The sequence below is a fragment of the Parus major genome, chromosome 4A, assembly GCF_001522545.3.
Source record: "Parus major isolate Abel chromosome 4A, Parus_major1.1, whole genome shotgun sequence".
NCBI lineage: Eukaryota > Metazoa > Chordata > Aves > Passeriformes > Paridae > Parus > Parus major.
In genome coordinates, this window is record NC_031772.1 from 4,665,625 (window position 1) to 4,687,282 (window position 21,658).

Below are 21,658 nucleotides of genomic sequence, written 5' to 3' on the forward strand. Positions count from 1 at the left end.
TTGTCATGGATGCAGCACAGCCCAATCCTGGGAGCACTACACCACCAGTCTTTGTACAATCTCATTTTTATCTACAAATTTTGATTTAATTATACCAGAAATTCTGCAGCCGTCTATAATATATGATTTTATTTTCCATTTCAAGCATAAAAATGTAAGAATTGAGCAGCTCGAGCTCTTTGTCCAGTGCTCCTTTTTTTTTTTTTTTTGCATTCCAAGTATCTGTCAGTATTAGTTATGAGACTGTGTGAAATAAGTAGCCATGAAAGATGCCTGCTTTTATGACAGAATGAGTGGTTTCATGAATTTTAAAGGAGCACATTTGTATTTTCTGTTCTTGAACTACATGGGCTACTCGCAAATATGACAGAAGATAATTGTTTGAGGAATTATGATGCCTTTCAAGATTTTGCGGGATATTACTATTTTCATAATCTTTCATTTATCAGCTTCTGCGAGTTGATTTATTTATGGGTGTAATTTGGAAATTAAAGTACTCCCACTCTGGCAGCAAAGGTACATGTTTGCTTCATGTGGCTCGTGCTCCCTCCCCTTGGCAAAAATAATGAATGTGCTAATTTTTGTGTCAGACACCGAAGGAAGGTGACAGGGCTGGGGGCAGTCAGGTGTGATCCTGCCCCACGTGGGAGAGTCCAAAGCCTTGGGATGAGCGGGGATTTCAATCTCCAGCAGCACCCATGGCAGCAGGCAGAGCGTGTGCTCAGTTTGTTAGGATTTAAATGAGGGCATTGTTAGCAGGGATTTGGTGTGAGCGAGCAAAGGCTTCAAGCCTTTAATTGACTTGGAAAATCTTTTTAGTTGTGATTAGAGGGACAGATACTCAGCTGGTGAGGACTGATGGTGCTCCATTGAATCAATTTTCATACCCTGTCTGGAGTCAATGGAGCAGGGCTCATTTATAACCTTATACCTGGCCTGTTATTACAAAAAAAAACTTTCCAAACCTGCTATCTGAGTGGTACAGTAACCTTTCATCAGGGAGCTGTTTGGCTCAATTAAAAAAAAATCATCAAAATCAGGGGTAAAATCCTTGAGCTAATAAATTCAGTGGAATGAGCTATTTCCATTTGGTTGGGAATTTAAGGGTGGAAACCTATGGCTGTGCTTGAAAGCTCGGTGATGGATCTGCCATACTTTCATATTTAGCATAAGGTTGTCTTCTTAAAGACTAAAATGAAGCATCTCTATATCTATATAAACTATCTCTATGTCTGCACAAAGCATCTCCATATGAAGCATCTTTTAAAGACTAAATGAAGCATCTCTATATTCTTTTCTGGTTTAGCCTTGAAGTATTTTTATTTTTTCCCCTTGGTAATATTATCTCCCATTCCATCCCATGATAACTGCATAGAGAGATTTTCTTTTATGGTTAAAAACAACAACAACAACAACAACAACAACAACAACAACAAAAAAGACAAACCTGGGTATCTTTCAGTATTAAACTTGTCCCTAACATCTGAACGTTATCACTGAAAATCCCCTCTCGAAATTCCGTGCACGCCCATAATTAAACTGCTCTGAAAGGTGCAGTCAGGAGAACCAGGCACCAACATTATGGAGTGAAAATTAAAGAGGCAAAACATCAGAGTGTCTACTGTATGTGCCTGCTGTTAGACACTCAAGCATGGAGAACAGGATACACCTCTATGGATGGATGGCTTTCCTTATTAAAAAAACACAGTGGGACTCACAGTAGGGGAACACACTAAAACAAGGCTTTGTAGTAATTTCCTTGAAAGAAATTTCCCAAGATAGCAACTTAAAAAAGCTTTTAATCTGACGACTGGCTCTATAGTGAGTTTTACTGGAGCTGGGATAAAAAAGGCCGTTAGATTGCAGCCAATCTGGTAGAGTTGGTCTGAAGCCTCTTCCCTCCCAAGAAAAGGATTAGGCTTTCCTTGCACCAGAACAAGGGTTGAATAGATTGATGTGATTCTGGCATATTGAAGAACCTTAAATACATATCTCTCAAGTCTGAAACGGAGTGGGAAAACAGAAATCGCCTTTCCCAGCTGGAATTCTTGACCAGCCACGCTGCCGTGCGACACCGAGCCGATGCGTTAGATCAAGGTTCCTTCCTCATGTCTAAATTTGAAACCACTGTCCCTCGTGATTTTGAGCTGATATTTTATTTTGGGTCTCTGAGCAGTGCCATTTCCCACTTGGGAGGAACATAAAGTGTTTTTCATAAATTCCTGATGAAGAATGCAACAGGACCATGTCCTGCAGCAGCTCGTTGTGCTGCACTGGGCCAGGAACTCCCTCACTGGGATTTGTCTGACCTGTTGTCTATTCTACATGACTATTAAACGCCAAAGTAAAGGAAAAAAAACACCCCAAAATCTGTCTAAAACCCCCTTGCAAACCTGCTGGAAGGCTGGCCTGTGTGTTATAGTTACCTGACAACCCTGAAACTGCTGTGGCTGCAGCTCTTGGTGCCAGTGTACATGTCCAGGGCCACCATCTGAAGTCCTGTGGCTACTTCTCAACCTTCTCCTTCCCTTTGGTGCTTTGGCTTGTGGGGAGGTGGCCCCAGGGGTTTGGTAGAAGGTGCTGGAGGCTGGAGGTGAAGCAGGAGCTGCCCACGCTCCCCTCCAGGCAGCACCGGAGTGCCCAGCACCGTGTGTGAGCATCGGCGGAGGAGAGGGAACATCTTGTACCTATCTTGTGTCAGCGAGCTGAGAACAGGCAAGGAACATGTCTGATAATGTGTTTCACATTGAAATAATTAAAGAGAATTGTTGCTGGAGGGAAATGTGCCTTTAAAAATTAACCCTGACATCTCTCCGACAATTTGGCGTATTACAAGAGATCCTTTCTTCCTCTCCGCTTTTTTTTTTTCCCTTTCTTTAGTTTTACTAAACTTGATATGCATTTTTCAGCACTTTGGAAAATGCAGAGCCTTTGAAAACTTCCCTGTACGAATAGTCTATACTTACAAGAGCAGCCCCATCTATTTTCCACTGAACTACTCGTAGGACTGATGTTTAAAGGAACGGGGCTGAAGTAAATGACACGTTCTGCAATGCCCTGGAGCCTCTGCTACTTATTATTGTTTGAATCTCTGTCTTGATTGCATATATTGCAGTCTTCTATCACACAGGGAGCCAGTTTTGAAATCTGAATGTTGTTCCTCAAATAACCATCGAGCAGCTCGCTTTATTATTTCTTCTTATGCTGAAAAAAATCCTTGGAAATTGAAAGTAGTCATTTCCATAAAGCACTCAAAGTTTAAAAATGTTCTTTTTGAAGGAGCTGGAGGATTTGAAAACAAATGTTAATGTCTATAAACGCAGTATTACTTATTTTTTTAAAATTCAAGCTGTGACAACACCAATTGCATTCACATTTTTGTCATCTGTAGGAAGTTAAATATACAACCAGGTATCAGTGATCGGGAAGTTTGGCTTCACTATATCATGGCTATAAAAGTTATTTCCTCATTGAAGAACTGTGCAACTTTTTATTGGGGTGAGATTCTGCATTTTCTGTTCTCCGAGGATAATTTGTTAGTCCAGGGGTAGGAAATGTTGGGTTCCTCTCCCTTTGTTTATTTACTATTTTGAAGTTGAATTCCAGCCTGGAAAAGGGCACAGAAGGCGGCAGGACTGGTGAGGATGCTCAGGCTGCTTTTCCTCTCTGATGTGGCTGGAGCTGCCTCGGACTGTGTGAGTTTTCCAGGCTCTCTCCCTGTGCTGGTCACTGGGAGGAATCTGAGGATGTTATTCCAGACCTGATGGCTGGAATTCTGCAATTCCCTGGCCTGATGAATGGCTGAGGTGCTGCTGAGGCATTCCTGGCTTTCAATTCCACAGCTAAGAAAACAGGCATGCAAATTGTCCTTCAGACGCTGCAAAGTCTTTTTGTTTTCACTTTTTCTTTCCTTCCTTTCTTTCTTCTTTCTTCTTTTGACTAATGTGTGGCCCAATGGGAGCCAAGCACAGTGCAAAGCACAGGAACAGGAGGGCACTTTTAATTCATATCTGCAGTTCCCAGGTTGCAGGGCAGATTCCTGGGTGACACTCTCCATCCTGGAGCACCTCAGTCTGGGGTTTACACTGACAGAATGAACTTGCAGGAGCCAAACCCTCCTGCATTCCTTAGTCAAGGAGAAGAGATTCAGCCTCATATTTCCTCTTCCCCTGAACTCTTGATGATTTGGTGATCTTGGGCACACTCCTCCAAGATGCTGAGTACCCCCATGGGCATTTAACCAGGAGAGCTGATGGTTTGTGATGCTTCCTGCGACTGGGTGCTCCCTTAGTGAAATTAAAAACATAAAATACTTTAAAAACACTCCTTAAAAACATTTTTTCTTGGCTTGGGAAGGATTTTTGCCCTTTTTATGAAACCAGCAGCTGAGGAAGTATCTGTTAACTGCTGGGATATGTGCTATAAGCCTGGCTGTACACAATATTGCTGGGACGTACTTTTTGGCTATTAAAGGCTCATTAAAAAAATTAAAGTCCCCACAATTTACAATATTTTCCATTGAAATAGCATGTTAACACATTTCTTTAATCAGTGTGTAACTGTCAGGGGAAAGAACAATTCATCTAGTATATGCATACATTAGGAAAAAAAAATTATCAGATTTAATTTTATTTGTTTTATATTCAGGGCTTTTTTGAAGGAATTCCTGCAGGGAAATGGTTAATCTATTTTTAACTAAAGCTTACTTTTGTAATCTATCCAGTGCTTAGAGTTCTGTCATTGATCTATGATTTATGTGATTTAAACCACCTCTTGGCTGTAACATTGGTTTCTATCCAAGATGCTGAGCTGAATACTAATTACGAGATCAAATTTATGCTGTTGGGCTAAGCAGCTGAAGGAGCTTTCCATGCAGGACTCCCTTAAACCACGCCACCGTTGAGCATTAGTGGAATATTTGGCGAGGGGGATGGGGAAAAAAAGCTGGAAAAGGGGGAAAAAAAATACAGCAGGAAAGCTGAAGTGTCCTTTGAAAGCTTTATTTTTAGTTCTCTTGAATGAGTGCACAGTGCTGGATGCAGAAATTCAGTGTGTGAATATGCACATGGGGCTGTTTTTCCAGCAGAATCTCACTAATTCCCCCTAACGACTGGGAAACCCACTGAGAAAAGCCAAATGGCACCAGCGAGCAAACAAATAAATATGATTGAGGAGATTTTATTCCAAGATGTATTTTATGCCTTTATTTTGACAAGTATCACGTTGTCAGAATGATTTATGGTATTTCAGAGCATACCAGTAAATGCACTGTAGGATGGGTCCTTACAGGAGGAAAGTCTGGGTAACAATAGCTTTGCTTTACCTCTCCTTAAAGCATTTTTGCTGAGAAATCAGCCAAGAGCACCAATTTTATAGAAAACATAGGTTTCCTTCAGTAAGAATGAGTAACAATTCCATTCTCCTGCATCACTTTTGCTGAGGAGGTCAGGATGGCAGCAATTTTCCTTGGGGGAAAAGGATTCAAAGCCTGTTCCAACAGCTCAGAATCCAAACCCCAGTCTGAAAAACAAAAGAAATTTCCTATTGGAATTTTATTGATTATAATGATTTTTGAGAGGGAACATGTTCCAATGCACCATTTGACTTTCACCTCTCTTGGTATAATGTTGAGGTGTTTTGTTTTGATGATGCTGAAATATTTTAGTTTGTTCAGGCTTCTTGTTTTCTTTCTGTTTGTTCATTTATTTATTGATTGATTTATAGTGTAGTTTTCCTGTTTCCGAATGCTTTGCCTCGTATTTTGCTCCAATTGGGCAACTGGAACATTTTCAGCCTCCCACTGCACCTCATTAAAATGGAACATTTCCATAAAATGCTTTCCCATATTCAACTTTGCTGGAATCATTTTAGGAACATTTTCAGAGATCTTTTAAGAAAATTTAATCTTCTGCACTTGGGAAAATACTGGGATTTCTCACAGAATGCCAGGTTGTGACCATTTCTCCTGCCTTTTTAACTGGGGAGTGGCGTGCTCTGCCCTCGGGGTTCGGGAAACGCGGTCTTGGCCAGCGGATCAAGGCGTAGGGATGTCTTCAGACGCAGAGCAGGGGAAGGATTTGGATCCTCTGCTGTTTCCCCTGTGATATCCGTGTTGCCACCAGTGTGGATCATTGTCTGGAGCCCCGTTTGGGGGGCTGTGTGTCCCCTCCCCTGGCAGAGGTTCCTGGAGCCAGCAGGTCTTCCCGCTCCGGCCGTAGGAGGCCCTTTAGTGGGGAACTAGTTTCCTTTTATCCTTATTCTTGCTCGCTTTAAAAACAAAACCCAAAGCAAATAAAAAGCCAGAAACAGAAATAAAGCAAACAGAAAACCTTGAAGAGGTTTCTTCCAAGGGTAATTTTAGACTAATGACCTCTGGTTGTGTATCTATTGCTCATTATCTTCCTCATTTATTATTTCTCCCAATTTTAATGTGGAGAAACTAATATTTCAGTTAGATCTTTTTTCCTTTTCAAAATTATATTATTTATAGTCCACTTGATGTCATACTTGCTTTTAATGTGCCTTGTTATAAACAATTTGCAATGTGGAAATAAGCTTTTGAATATCCATATGCACACGTGATGCTGAAGTGGGATGTGCTTGGGGACAGTGTCATTAAGAGGTACCTCAGTTCATGATCCCATTTGTGTATTTTGGTGTCCTGTGATGCCATCCTTGCCTGCCCTCTCCATACCCACAGTAGATTCATCCCTAAATGCTGCCAGTCTTAAACAGAATGGATTTCCTTACAGGCTTCAGTCTGCAAAAGGGACATTATTAAAAAAATCCCGGATGAGCCCAGGGACACTGGAGGACCCCCACGTTGTGGCTGTGATTGCAGTCAGGTCACTTTGGAACCGCTGGATGTGAGACATTCCCTCACTGCTTCTGCAGGGAAATAATTTGCACCCTCAGTGATGTTGTTGATCTTGAACGATCTGAGGTAAAACAACAGAAGTGAGGATGGGTCTGGAGTTAATTGCTGTCATGGTCTGAGGGACTTCAAAGGGAGGATTTTACCAGAAGCCTCATTAAATGGGCTGGCTATTTTACTGTGCTGAGCAGGTGGCTGGAGTGCTCCAAAGGGAAGTGTTGGGAGGTGGGAAGCACCTCTGGGACTCTCCGTGCCCGTGGAGATGTCGGGGCAGGGAGGAGCTCCAGCAGAGGCTCCCAAGGCGGGCCGAGGGCTGGACATGCACCAGGGGAGGCTTGAGGGGGCCATGGACCCCAGGCCAGCCCAGTGGGGTCCCCATCCTGAGCAGGAACTGTTCCTTTGGAGCCTTGGCTCATGGGACTGACGCTGTGGAAGCCACACGGGGCCTGTGTGGCCATGGGATGGTGGCAGTGCCCTTGGCCAGGAGTCTGGATGTCATGGCATCCTTCCTTCTCTGCTCCAGGCCCTGCCCTGATCTCCACCTGCCTCTTACACAGCTTTTACAGAGCAAAAACTCACTGAGGAGCAGAGAAATCCTCTATAAAATAGAATAAAGTGTCATTCTAGAGGAAATATACAATATTCTGAATATATAGACACATACACACACACTAAATATTTGTTCTATTTTCCTTTTCTTTCTCTGCAGCACAACTGTTAAATTAACGATTGGTTTTGGCAGTGAACTGAGGGGATTTCAACTGAAAGTATGGAAACTAAAATTGTAGTGAAGTAACACATCCCTGTACTTCCACCTGGGTATCGAAAATGTGATTTATACCTGATAGATGAGCAGGTATTTTATCTGTCTTCATAGATATATCAATAGTACATGAAGGAATTTATTTACTCAGACACAGAACCATAATAAAGTGGTTTGGATTGAAGGGGACCTCAAAGATCATCTTGTTCCACCCCCTGGGCAGGGACAGCTTCCCCTAGCCCAGGCTGCTCCAAGTCCCATCCAGCCTGGTCTTGGGCACTTCCAGGGATGGGGCAGCCACAGCTTCTCTGGGCAGGGCAATCATGGCAGAGGAAATCCAGATTTTTCTCTGCCTCCACAGGGTGCTCTCTAATCCCACAGATGCAAAATTGATGAGTAAAATGTTTGAGCTCAGCTCGGACTGCTGAGCGTTCAAGAAAAAGAAAAACCACCACACAAATTTTGCCCTTGGGAATCCATTTTTCCAGCAGCACCCAAAAAAATGTGTCTCCTTAAGTTTAAATCCCAGCAAACAAACAGCAGAGAAATCCAAACCACATCAGGCTTTTGGGATGCCCTTCTTAAGGAATTAGCAGCCCTGGAGGAGCTGAGGTACCTTTAAAGCACTTCTGGGTTTTCACAGAAAATGATTACAAGTTCAGAGATAATTTATAAAAGAGCGTAGGAGCTCTGTAGTTTCTGCAAACCAGTGGAAATTAATAAAACCCAAGGCTGGCTATTAGATAAACCCGAGCAGACAAAGTGTGTGTAACTACCCGTAGAGGGGCTGACATGATGAATGATGATGGATCCAAACCCATCTGAAGTTCTTTAGGAATAATAGCAGCATAAAGTCATTTCTATAGGGTACCTAAACGTGCCTGAAACAACAGTATATTGAAGGTTGCATATTATGCTAAGAATGACAAGTATTTATGATTGGAAGGTGTCTGGGCTGGGATTATCACTTTTTGTAAACCTTTTCTCACTTCTTTAATCTTTGATTTAAAGACCTGTCCAGAGATTTAAAAAAAAAAAGGGGCTGATTCCTAAAATTATCTTTCAGAGATAGTAAATACCTTCTCACCTCAGTGCCTGGTACTACACAGGTGTTTTCCTTCTGGATGGATGAATGTTTTCCTGGAGGAACAGTTGGAGAGAGGCACCTGAGTAACAGGAAGGAGGGTGGGAAAAAGTCCAGCTCAGTTAAGTTAAACTCTGTTCAGCTAAACTCCTTCCTAGGACTGGGAAAGAAAAATCCTCCTGTGTGGTGCCAGTTGTGTCTAGTGAGTTTTATATTATTGAAATTGTAAATGTTGTTGAGTTTGCTGTTTGTGGGGGTTTTTTAAGTGTTTGTTTTTTTTAATTTATGGTCACAGCACTTGTGGTTAAATGTGGAGGCTGAAGGAAAATAATGGGTGCAGGTGTAGAGAATGGACAGGAATGTGTGCAATCACAAGGGGCACACAGTTTTAGAAGCAAAAAGGAGTTTTACTTTAAAAGGAAGTACTTTAAAAATGAGTTTTAGAAGTAAAATGCCCCTTCTGCAGAACTGCTGCCTTCCAGTTGTCTTTGTGCCTCTGGTGCTGTTGTCCTGCTCAAATGAGAAGGAGAGATTTTGATGACAGGTTTTTCTGAGACTACAACAGACACAACCTGTGTTTGTCTCAGGTTTGGAAGGAGAGAAACTTTTGTGCCGTGCACAGATTGATTTCCAAAACCTGAGGGTTTCCAGCTTTCCCTAACCTTTGCTAACACACTGCAGCAATGTGTTCTCTGAGCATGTTGATTCTCTTAGGTCTGTAAGAGCCTTTGAGACAGAGCTAATTTTTTCAGCGTTGACTGTGGAGATTTGTGACTTCAGATGTGAATGTCCCTTTCTCAACCCCGCTGCCAGTGACCCACTGCACAGCAAGTGTCTCACATTATAAAGTGCTTATTCACAGAGGGCTCTGACCAAGGCTATCTGGAGGGTGGGAGATGCTTTCCTGGCAATGGGATGTGAACATCGTGGGGCAGATCTTCAGCTGGGATAAAAATCCTGCTTGGTCTCTGTGGCTCAAAGGACGTCTGTTAATTCATGTGGAAAATTCGCGACCCCGGAGAGATCACGAAGTTCAGTGTCCTTGAGCAAGTGCCACACTTTGCAGTCAAGATCAAAATGTCTTTCTCCCTTGAATTCCTTTGAATTTTAATTTTTCTAAAAGTACTTTAAATTGTTTTATACTGAAACCTTTGGTATTATCCAAGAAAACTTGGAGGAATTCTCAGTGTGTTCTCCCTTTCTCTTTTAATAAGTTATTGAATTTCCACACTGGTAGGGCTATGGAGCACTGGAAGCTCACCTGGCTCCTCTGCTCACGGGCTGTGCTCATCCAGGGCAGAGGCTGAGCTCTGACATGGCCATTACCACCAAGGCAGCCATCCAGGACTTTATTTGGTTATCTTTGAAGAGCCTCAGTCTTTGATTTCCAGTTTAGTTACATCAAGTATTTGAGGAAAGTCTCTTAGCTGGAGGGTTTTGGAGGGCAGACTGGGAGCTGGTTTGCCTGCCAGGGCTGTGCTCTGGGCACTTTTCTCTTGTGTTTTGGTGGTGAATTGAGAGGTGGGATTGCCTTGTGCTGGAGCAAATCCCCAGAGCAGAGGATTTTCAGATTCCTTGGCATCGGTGCAGCGCAGCCAGGCAGCCCTCAGGCAGTGCAGCTTTCCTCCTCTCCTTTGGAGAGCAGCAAGGCACTTGGAAAAATGAATCATCTCCTGGCACAAAACCTTGCCTTGCTGCAAGAGCTTTTGTCTTCTTGTTGGGGCATCAGACTGCTGATGTTGTGCTTGTTCACCTCTCAAGGCACAGGCCATTTGTCAAATTCAAGCCAACAAACCCACAGGGGTGAGGTGTATTAACCTGGGGACAGGAGGGACCATCACCATCACTTCACACACTTGGTTACATAGGAGTTGGGGACAATAACCTTTGCTATTTCCCCAAAGTGCCTTTTTTCAGCCAGGGAATGAGCCCTTTGTCCATCATTCAGATGTGTCAGAGGATCTTTATCTTCCTTTTTAATCCCTGGTCCGTGCTGGAGGTGGTGACAGGCTAGAGTGCAGTCCCATGAGGCTCCCCCCTCATTAACACCTGGGTTGCTTCCCCCTTAATCCCACCACCAGGGCCCGAGTGCAGCTGTGTTCCACAGCCCTGCCACGTTTGAGGAGTCTGTTATCTGTGTTAATTTCTTTATTTTTAATAAACTGCACACAAAGATCTCAGAGACCTCCCCCCCTTCCCATCAGCTTCTCATCATGGCTTCTACTGCAAGTCAGGCAAAGTTATCTTTGCTACTGTGAATTTTATCAAATTGAAATACAAACAATTAAAAAGAAGTGGTCTCAGGCAGCAAGGTGGCCCTTGAGTGCCTCAGTCAAGTGTTGCATTTATGCACTGAACTTTTAATTATTTCTTTTTTTTTTTTTTTACATTATTCTCTTGCACTTGTTGCTTTATGTGAGGCCATGGAGAAGATAAAAAGAACCATTGGGAGGAAATGTGCTGTTGCTGTACAAAATACTGTCAAGTGGAGAGAGGTTTAGTGTTTCTCTGCCCATCCCTTCCAATCTTTTTGGTTAATTATGACTTCCCTTATTACATAAAGCAACTGCTTTATGTAAAATGGCTTAAGACCTTAAAAATTAAACTTAAGCTTGAAAATCTGAGTACTCAGTGTGCGAAAAGCTTTGCTCTTGAGAAGGTCTGTCACCTTTCCTTTGACTAAGAAAGGGTTTCTGTAGAGAGTTCAGTGTTGGGAAGGTGCTGGGAGCATGGTTCTGTCCTGAGCAGCATTACAGATAATTCCAGGTTTATGCATATAAAGATCTGTGAGTGGTTGTTATAAATAATCTACTGCTCTCTAAAGGAAAGAGTCTGCTCCCTGCTCCTCACAGGTGGGAGGTTCTGGCTGGGGTGAGAGCCAGTGCTCCTCACTGGGGCAGTGGTGCCTCCCCCGTGGTCCTGGGGGTCACAGGGGACCCCTGTGCCAGCTGTGCTGCCTCTGCCTCCCACCAAGCCCCTGCTCTGGGCTGGGTCAAGAACCTGAAAGCCAAGACCTGTTCCTAGCAGCAAATCCACCAAATATAAACCCTCTGCTTACCTGAGAGCCATTGTGTCATTAACAGATGGACTTGATGGTCTTAGAGGCCTTTTCCAACCTAATTGGTTCTGTCATTAGCAGGATGAACCAACAATTCTATCTGTAGGCACATAAGTACACTGTTCCCAAAGGTGAGCCCAGAGCAGGTGAGCCCCATGGCAATGCTCTCCAGGCTTTTCTCTTTTTCTCAGCAAAAAGCTTTTTCTCCAAGCTGATGCCAACCCTGCTGTCTCTGCCAGTTCACTCTGTGTGATGCATTTCTAATTTGTGCTATTTTGACCTTCTCCAGCAGAAGGTGTGGTAGTTCTTCAGTGAAGGGTTGTGGAAGTGCCCTCGGGTCCTCCTTGCTCAGCCAGTGAGTGCCCTGCATGAAATGCTTTCTTTCCTGTTGTCTGAAAATCAGGATTGCTTTGCTGTGTGCTGCCACACCCCCTGGCCAGCCAGCAGGCTCTTCTGGAGACTCAGGCTTCCTGGATTCCATTAACATTTTGTTAATGAAATAGTGCTTTGTCAAAGAGTCTTGAAAACTTAAAAGGGTATTTAAGCTTCTTCCATGAGTCAATACCATGTAATGTCAACATTACCACGAAGGGATAATTCAGAGATGTCACACAAAGCTTGTGTTATGCCATTTGCAGTCTGGCAAAACAGCTCAGCATTTATGTTGTTTAATCCATCTTCAGAAATCTTTTGTTCTGAAAAAGTTTGAGATCAATCTTGTCAGTATTTACTGACACAAAGCTGATGTAAGTCACTGTGCTCCTATTGACTTCATCTGAGTTGTAACGATTTACCCCAGGCTCGAATTAAGCCCAAATTAGGCATATGAAAAAACTCAATACCAAACTTTTAAGGAAGATGAAGCTGAATAGCTCAGACCTTGGAAATGAGAATGTGGATAGAAGTAGACTGGAAGAAACAGTCTGCAATGGCCTGGGACAGTTTGAAGAGACTTAAGGAAAAATAACCTTACCTAAAGCTTTGCAATGCTGAGATAATGTATTGGCATTGATGAAATAATGTACCTGGCTAGAAGGAAAGAGGAAATACAGAACTGGAGTTCAGATCTGAGCACTGGCAGTGAGATTGGGGCATAGGGACTGAATTCCACGATGCACATGCTGCAGTGTCCTGGGCTTGTCACTGTCACAGCAATTCTGGTCAAGGTACACAAAACCTTTTTTTCCATTTCCCCTCCCTTTCTTTTTTTAGCAATTCTGTAATCACACCCACCACAGAAGGAAGCTGTTTCATCCTCCTGGACACTGCAGTGATGCTGTTTGTTTTACCTTTGTACTTTTTAATCCTTTTCCATTAAAGCTCTCTATAATTGATGTATTTGAATGTAGTGAGCAGTGGCCTCAGCTTGCTTTGAAGAAAATAGACTGCCTTACTTCATCCTTGGCTGAATCCAAAATGCTTTCCCGTGATTATTTCTTGGCTGTGTTAAATCTATTTCCCTTTCAGACTCCACAGACAGATGGGGTCAACTCTGCAATATCTGAAGGGATGTGAAGTTCTTTTAAAAATTATTCACATATTTTGGTGGCAAAGGTTTCGTGTTTCATTCACATGCAGATTTTTGTTTCCAACCAGGCATTGTGGAAGCAGGCAGCATCCCACACCTGTGGAGGAGCTCAGCAGGAGAACAAATGGGGGAAAATATTCCCAATGTCTGTTGCTGCTGGTGGCTCAGGTATGCTGAGGTAATTTGTAGGTTCTTTGGGAGCAAGAGAGACTTTCTGGGTTGATTGCACACAGCAGGAAGAAAAATAGTGTGAGGCTCTTCGTTTGTACATTTTTTGCTGTTTTACGACCAGGGAAACATTTGGGGCATAAATCAATTGCTCTTTCAGCAAAGAGCCACAGAGGTCTTGCAGCCTCCTTGCTCCAGGTGAGGTCAGTGCAAGAGCAATGGGAGTGAGGATAAAACATGGACAAAGGGAAACACGGTGCAAGAGCAGGGTAAGAAACCTTCTGAGAGCAGGTTTGAGCACTGTGTGTGTTCCTTATGGTGTGAAACGGCCTCAAAATGCTCAGCTTTTCTGGAGAGATGCCTTGTCCAAACTGGGCTGTACCAGGCTATGTGCAGCACAAGAGGAATTTGGCAATTAAATTAAATTTTAGGCCTTTGTCACAGATCCCAGTATACTTGATCAGGTGCTTTAAAGGAATAATGCATTTCCTAAGTAGAAAAATGGGAAAAACTCCACAAATGTTACGTAAGAGGCAGAATCAGACATAAAGTTTATGATCCATCTTGGCCTGCTGTTATAACCCAAATGCAGAGGGAGCACAGTGAACCTGAAACACCACAGTCAGCACTGCAGCAAAATGAAGCATGGCAATGGAGGGGATGTTTAAATTGAGGTTAAAAGGAAAACAAACCCAGAGACTTCTAATAAAAAGGAAAACTTGATATGGGGAGTAATGCAAGTGCATCTGTGAAGTGCCATTCAGGCACAGGCTGTCCCAAAGGCTTTACAGCTTTTAATAAAAATAAAGTGTGAATAAGAGGAGGCTGAGAAAGTGGTGCAGGATGGATGTGCATTTTAATCTAGTATTTAAAAAAAGAGAAAAAATTCCTTGGAGACAACAAAAACTGAGGGACTATTGCAGGTGGGAGAAACTGCAGAGGGGGGATTTGTGGCTGTGGTGTGGATGTTGGAAGAGGAGGGATGTGGCCACAATCAGGTGTGTGATGGGAGTGGGAGCAGGGAGATTCAGCACAGTGGGGTTAAATCCCAGAGATGCCACTGCCCTCTCCCAGTAGCAAATAGGAGATTCCCTTGCAGGTGCAGAGCTGCTACATCTCATAAAATCAGGTGTTACAGTGATTTAATCTAAATTGTTCTTAAAAATATCAAGTGCCTGGTACAAAGACTCTGCAGATAATCCATAAAACCATTATGCTTCTCTTTCTCTTAATCCATTTCTGATTTTTCTTACCCCTATCAATGATATTAAACACCTCTACCTGAACCTGCACCTCCCCTTGTCTCAGCTCTCCATGTATAAATTTCAGACAACAGTATTTTCTTCTGTGCTTTCCTTTATTTCCTATGAAAATGATAAATTCTGGGGCAAGCAGCTCTGAATTACTCTGTGTTCAGACAGTGCCCATCCAAGCAGAGCCCTTATGTTATCCAGGGCTTTCCAGCTCTGATCATGGGAATTTCTGAACCAAGCAAAACATTTCCTCTCTATTTCATTAAACTGGGTAATTGAAAGAAATCAGTGATTTTGCCACTCCATGCTTTATTTGAGCAAGTGTTTACTGGAGTTTCTTTGTTTCAGGGAGTTTGAGCAGAGGTCTGTGGTGGTCCAGCTCGTTGGAAACTTTTGTGCTCAAACCAGGAGGATGCTCCAGCTGGAGCTAATTCCTGAGTAAGTTTTCTGGAGGCCATTATGTCTCCCAGAGTTTTGAGCTTTTCTCTAAAGGAGACATTGCTCTGTGTGTGAGGGAGAGAGAAAGAGCATCGCCTCGAGGGTTTCAGTTATCACACTGGCTAAATATCCCTTATTTTTAGTCAGAGTCTTCTGAATATGAGATCCCACTACAGGTAGGTGAAGTGACCTCTTTGGGTTTGAATCTGCTCCTCTCTGGCGGATGCAAAGCTGCAGCTTTGAACAGGAGCCCCCTCCTGCTCTGTGCAAAGCTCTTTGAATTGCCCCTGATAGGCTTCTGAGGCTCCCCAGTTGCGTGTGAGGCACTTTGAAGATGAATGCCCAGAATGAGGGAAACATGAAACAAAACTTACTCCCTTATGTCAGAGTGAGCAGCAGATTCCTCAAAGACCTGCAGCACAATGGTGCTCTTTGGTGGGTGAGAGGAAATAGGCTCTGGTTCACCAGCTTGTCAGAGCTGAGCAAAATTGCAGAGCAGGGTTGTGCTTTGGGTGGTAGAGCAGCAAAAGGAAAGGGTTTTTTGGGGGGGCTCCACAATATTCAAGTCTGGCAAAACTTGTTTTGAGTTGTCTCCTTTGGGTCTCGCTTGATGAAGGGAAATTTATTAATTTTGCTTCCCCAGAAGTTTGCTTTGTGTTCATGGTGATAGGTGTGCCACATCTTCTTGAGGGGGAATATTTTTCTTTGTTTCCATGAAAATTCTCTGCCCAGCTCCTTAAACTCTCTGTATCCACCATAAGTTTTTGGTGGTGACCACCCATAGTCCTGGGAGCTGAAGAGCACTTTGGGGAGTGGCACAACTGTAGGAAGCTTTTTTTTTATTTGTCTTATTCCAAATATTTCTGTGACAATTGACATGAAAACATCCATTAGTGTCTTTTTAAAACCTGATGGATCAGTTCTTCTGACGTCAGTGTGTGATCCAAAAGTTTTCATCAGCATCAGATGGATGAACCCACTTTTTTGAGGGGTTAATGGGCTTGTAATGCAAAAAATTGAAGTGATATCTCAGGAGAGATGGTGTGTGGGAACAGAAAGGAAGGGAACAGGAAAATAGATTAAAAAACACCAAGAGAGATTTGTTAATAGTGGTTGGAGATATTCTTCTCACCTGTCCTGGGTGACTGTTCAAATGCAGATGTGTGAACTGCTCTAAAGCAAATGAGGAAAAGCAGAACCCTTTGGGCCATAATTCTTTTCCATATGTGATAGATCCCTCTTCCTTCCAATCAATTAATTGCATCCTAAAAACATCTATTTCTCACCATTGACTTTAAAGGGATTTTAGATGAGTGGCTCAGATATAGCTGTCTACACAGTAAGTGATTAAAGTTGGGTTAGATGAGCTGGCAGACTCCACAGGGTTTTTTTTCTTCCTTCATGCCAACCCTAAATCAAAAGGCATCTCATCAGAGTATTATAAAATACAGCCTTCAGAGGGAGAGTCTTCTACTTCCATATTCTGGCATCTGAAAGGAGGAGGGAGACTCCCATCAATTTAGAGAGAGGTAAAGATTTCATCTCCCTCTAGAAATCATGGCCATAATGGGAAATTCAGACATTTATGAGATTTGCTTAGCCAAGGCAGAGCTGAACATGTGGATGGTTCTGTTTGTAGTGTTGCAGCAAAAGCAGAATAAGAGAGTATTTTTAGGGGTTATTTCCATTCTTTTTCCCCCTCTTTGATTAAGTTAATAGCCCAACTTGTACCTGGGGAGAGGCAGACATAGTCTGTGTGACCTCACAAAAGAAAACCCCTTATGTGCCCTCTCCCTGTGACTCCAAAATGGGGGTAAACTGAGAAATAGGGCTGATTGCAGGTGTTTATTAATGGGGAAACTCCCAAAGAAGCATTTACCAATTCACCAGAGAGAAATCTTCACAAAAAACCTCTTGCAAGTTGTGCCTGGTTTATGTTGCAATTTTAAAACCGGGTAAGGTTGTAAGAGAGATGAGCAAGTTCCTGGGAATTGGTGAATATTTCCCTTGGATTTCAAAAGTTGGCAAACCTTGAATACACTATAAATACCTTTTGCATTCCATAAATATCCATATATTTTAAGGCAATGTGAATTCCAAGGACACGAGAAAGCAGAGCAAGAACTGACTTTGTTTTAAATCAGAAAGGGACATGTGTTTGTTTCCTCTAAACGTGAATTCCTCAACATAATGGGTAAAGTATCAAATTATTATTTAAACCCACAAATAAAGTGCAGGTCCCTCTTCCCATCTCTAAGTAATGTTCTCCTGCCAAAGGATAGGCATGGCTGTATTTTTTCCTAATGGAATCTGCATAGCTTTGCCCTGATAGTCCACTGCCGAATATTGATAGTGCAATAATTGGCTCTTTATTGGTATATTGTGTTCTCTTGGAGATTTTTCGACTTCCTGCACTAAATCCTTTTTGAGTTTTGCTCCTTTTATGGTTTGGTGTTTACAAAAGTTGATAATTCTGGTGGAGCTGCAGGACTGTGAATAAGACTCAGGATTTTGATTTGTTGTATGTCATGTATTGGTCGCTGGTATCTCTCCTGTTATCTTTTTTAGAAGAAATATCTCAGTTGTTGCTGTCTATATTTAGCAGAACTCAATCTCTCTCCTCTATCTGTTTTCTCCTATTTGTCCCTGGCTTGAAGGGTTGGTGGCACTCAGTGGTGGATAAATGCAAGGAAATCTAATAATGCCTTTCTAATATACCCATTTATCTGCTATCATATTTTATTTTAACTCTTCATGCAACTGTGCAATCATTGCTCCATTGCTATAATTGGATTTCAAAGTATATTTGTGCCATTTAATTACATCTATAGCTTCTCTGTAAGCGTATTCAGAGTAATTAGTAATCTTCTACTTTTTAGTGGAATTATATTTTATATCAACTGTGCTCATTTTTCTCTTCAAATTCTTCAACCCGTTTGCACCAGTTTTGCTTTTTACACTGGAATTTCTGGCATAAATAATCATTAAGGGTTTTTTTTCCTCCCCACTGTGAATGTGAACAGAGTCTAATCCAGCTTTCACTGGAGTCAATGGTAATCTTTTCACTTCCTTCAGTGAAAACTGGATCAAGTTAATAGATTGCAAATTGCATTCAAGACAAAGTCACATCTTACCATAGAAAGAGTTGTGTTGCAACTCCTGGGGTATTGATGGAAGGTGCAAAATTGATTGTTTCCATTTTTTCTTACTGGATATTTTATAGATTCTCTTATCCAACTTTATTAATTTTTTAGCCCATAAGTTATGACATTGCAATAACATTTTAAAGTTTCATTTTAACCTGATTTTCATGACTAAGTAAAAACCTTTCCACTTGAAGATTTTTGTGAGTGGGCCTAGAAATTTGATTTCCAGACCCCAAGTTTATCTATTCATCTCCATTAAGATGCTTGAGAGTGGGCATTTTTAAGTTTTAAAAATATTTTGTCTTAATTTTTGATTGCAAACCAAATATTTGGCAATTTTTTTTTTTTGCCAGTTCTCTGTGTCACTTTAGAGCTGTGTCAGTTTGTGGACAGATTTAGTCCTCTTCCTGCTGAATATGAAAACCTGCAAGCACTTCCCTCTAAAAGTGTAATTCCAGCAAATTACATTCCCAAGTAGGCAGAAATTTATGATGTTCACTTTTTCCAACATGTCAATTTTGCCACTGTGGGGTGGTAACTATATGTACTGAGTAAGATCTTTAAATTTAAAAAATAAAATATTGCATCTGGCTCGTTAAGGAGTTATTTTTCTCTTCTGCACTGCTCCCACTCTGTTGATTAGAGGTTTGTTGTTTTGGTAATGTGCTTCTCCTCCAGGCTGTTAATGATTACAGACACCTCTCTAACCTGTAATTTTGGGGGAAGGTTATTGACAAGGTGAGATGACAACAATTGTAATTGTTCCTATGGCTTAGAAATGTCCTTCATCTTTGCTGGTCACGTGTCAGGACTCGGGGTTTAGAGTCAAAGTGGAGCTGATGCCCAGGATTAGAGACACTTTCTTGCACTCTTTATTCCCAAATCGTGCCAGTTTGTAAGGTTAGAAAGAACACTGGGAAAGATGGCAAATTGTTATTTAATGCTTAATGAAACATCGATGCAAATGGTGCCTGTTCCATCCCCAGCAGAAGGTGACTTTGGTAGGCTGAGGATGGATCCCCTTGGGTCTCCAAGGAGAGATGCTCATCCTGGTGTGATTTTAGAGCCTCAGGAACCTTTGTGAGCTGGAGCATCTTCAGTTTCAGAAGGCAGGATGAACAAAAATCATTTTTGAACACTCATCCAGCCTTTTGATTGAAAAGAGAGCATTGAACCATTTGTATTGGAGATTTTGTTATGTTTCCAGCATAGGGAAATTGTTTGTGAGCCTTAAATATAAAAAACCCCTTAACTATGATAAAGGTTGTAATAGTTCTGTAGTTACTATATAACAGTAGTGAGTAGTAATTTCATTACTAATCATTTGAATGGAGCAGCATGAGCAGCCGTGCACCTGAAATCCAAACTTTAAATCCTGCAGGTATTTGGATGTCATGAGAGGTTCCTCACCACTAACGGGAGCCACATTCCCACATCACAGGGACCCTCCTCACTGGAGGCTGGATTTTTCCAGTGGATGCCTTTGAGCACTTTGCACTGAAATTTTGTCAAAGAATGACTGGTGTTTTGCCACTTTAAAACCATGGAAACATCACAATGTTCTTTTAGAAATGACTCCAGGAATTAATTGCAAATGACTTATTAATGAAACAAATATTCAGCTGTCACTGGAACCAAACTCCAAGATACGCTTAATGATTATTTTTTGAGAAAACACTTTTGTGTTTGTTTGATCTGCCTCGTGTTAACAGCAGTAGGAAAAGAGGGAAGCATTTGGTGTCGGAATGGAAACTTGAAACTGGCAAAAAAGAGAGGAAGAAACATCAGCCAATGACTGGGAAATAGGTGAGAAGCCCAAAGAAAGAGCAGATCCCTAACAATTATGTTAGAAATCTGCCCCCCAGGCAGGTCTGGCTGGGTAATAAGGGTTAAATCTGGGGACAAACAGAGGAATTTGGAAGGGAAGGGTTTCACAGTAACATTAATTTCGCCACATTCTGGGTCTGGAAAATGAGCATGAAAGAATTCGCCTCGTATGGGGTGGATAAATGTTTGCAAACTGCAGAGAGACTCTCAAGTGAATGTGAAATATCAGCTGTAGCTCTGCACATGACAATAAAAATAAATGCTGCTAATTAGGGAATGTGCATCCCTCATGGCTGGCATGGTCTGGGATGCACCACCAAACTTCTCTGCCCGGAACTGTGTGCTGGACCCACGGAGCTTCCCGGGTGCCCACGGGCCACCCAAGGGAGATTTTTCCACAGGCAGCTGGCTGAAATCATGCGTTTTTCCAAGAGTTCTCCTTTGTGAGGGCCAGATATAAATAGGTAATAAAGCTCTTCCACGGCTGCTGTTTACAAGAGCAGGAACACCGGGCAGGACACGAGCAAGGCGGATTCAGGGAACACATCTCAGGTGTCCTTCTGCTGGTGCTGCTAAATTATTTACCACTCAGCAAGTGTGTGCCTGTGTGAGATATTGAAAGGGGGGAATCTGAGGTGAAACCCCATCCGTTTACCCAGAGCTGACACTGGAATATTCATTATCACATTAAATCCAACCACAGTGAAAATGAAGGCTTCCGTTGATTATGTGCTTGCATAAAAGGCTTCTTTGGTGGCAGGCCCCTGTGCCAGAGATCTGAATATAAAATCAAGTAAGTGGAAACCATTTTTTTTTTATGGTGAGTTTGCCTTCTTGGAAGTTATGAGACTTGGCAGGTTTAAATTATGTTTTAAACCTGCGGTGGATTATGTGATTTTTCTAACTGGCCGCAAGCAATACGAGATGAGCACACACCACCCCAATCCCAGCCACAGGCTTGAGACAGGATTTCCAGTGCAAATAAAAAAGAAATGCAGATTTTATATGCAGGGAATGGTGCACATTTATCTCAGTGCAGCATTGGTTTGGCAGGGTTGGTGAGGAGGTCTCTTCCCAAGTGCTGGGTCTGCGCTCACCTGCCTTTCCCTGCCCCACTTCATCCTCAGCTTGTGCTGGAGCACAGCTCAGAGCAGGGATTGAAGGAGCCCATTTGATTTATGATTGTGGAAAAGTACAGGAAAATACACAGGACTGGCCAAAAATAGGCAGGTTTTATCCATCCATCCACCCATCCATCCATCCATCCCATCCACCCATCCATCCCACCCATCCACCCATCCATCCACCCATCCATCCATCCACCCACCCGTCCACCCACCCATCCATCCCATCCATCCATCCATCCATCCATCCACTCATCCACCCATCCATCCCATCCATCCCATCCATCCACCCATCCATCCATCCATCCATCCCATCCATCCCACCCACCCCATCCATCCCATCCACCCATCCATCCCATCCACCCATCCATCCATCCCATCCATCCATCCATCCA

At 42.5% G+C, this 21,658-nt stretch overlaps 1 long non-coding RNA gene across 8 annotated transcripts in view; it reads left to right on the forward strand.

Annotated features, from left to right (window-relative positions):
* The window catches only part of LOC107203962, an 87,360-nt gene that overhangs the window by 36,882 nt on the left and 28,820 nt on the right, over positions 1-21,658 (forward strand). For 5 of the 8 annotated variants that reach the window (XR_004497288.1, XR_001521419.2, XR_004497287.1 and 2 more), the window contains 2 exons: positions 13,376-13,475; positions 15,077-15,166. This is a non-coding gene — a long non-coding RNA (uncharacterized LOC107203962). Of the gene's footprint in view, positions 1-13,357; positions 13,486-15,076; positions 15,167-21,658 lie in introns of all 8 variants that reach the window. The other 3 variants (XR_004497290.1, XR_001521421.2, XR_004497289.1) reach the window with 3 other exon arrangements.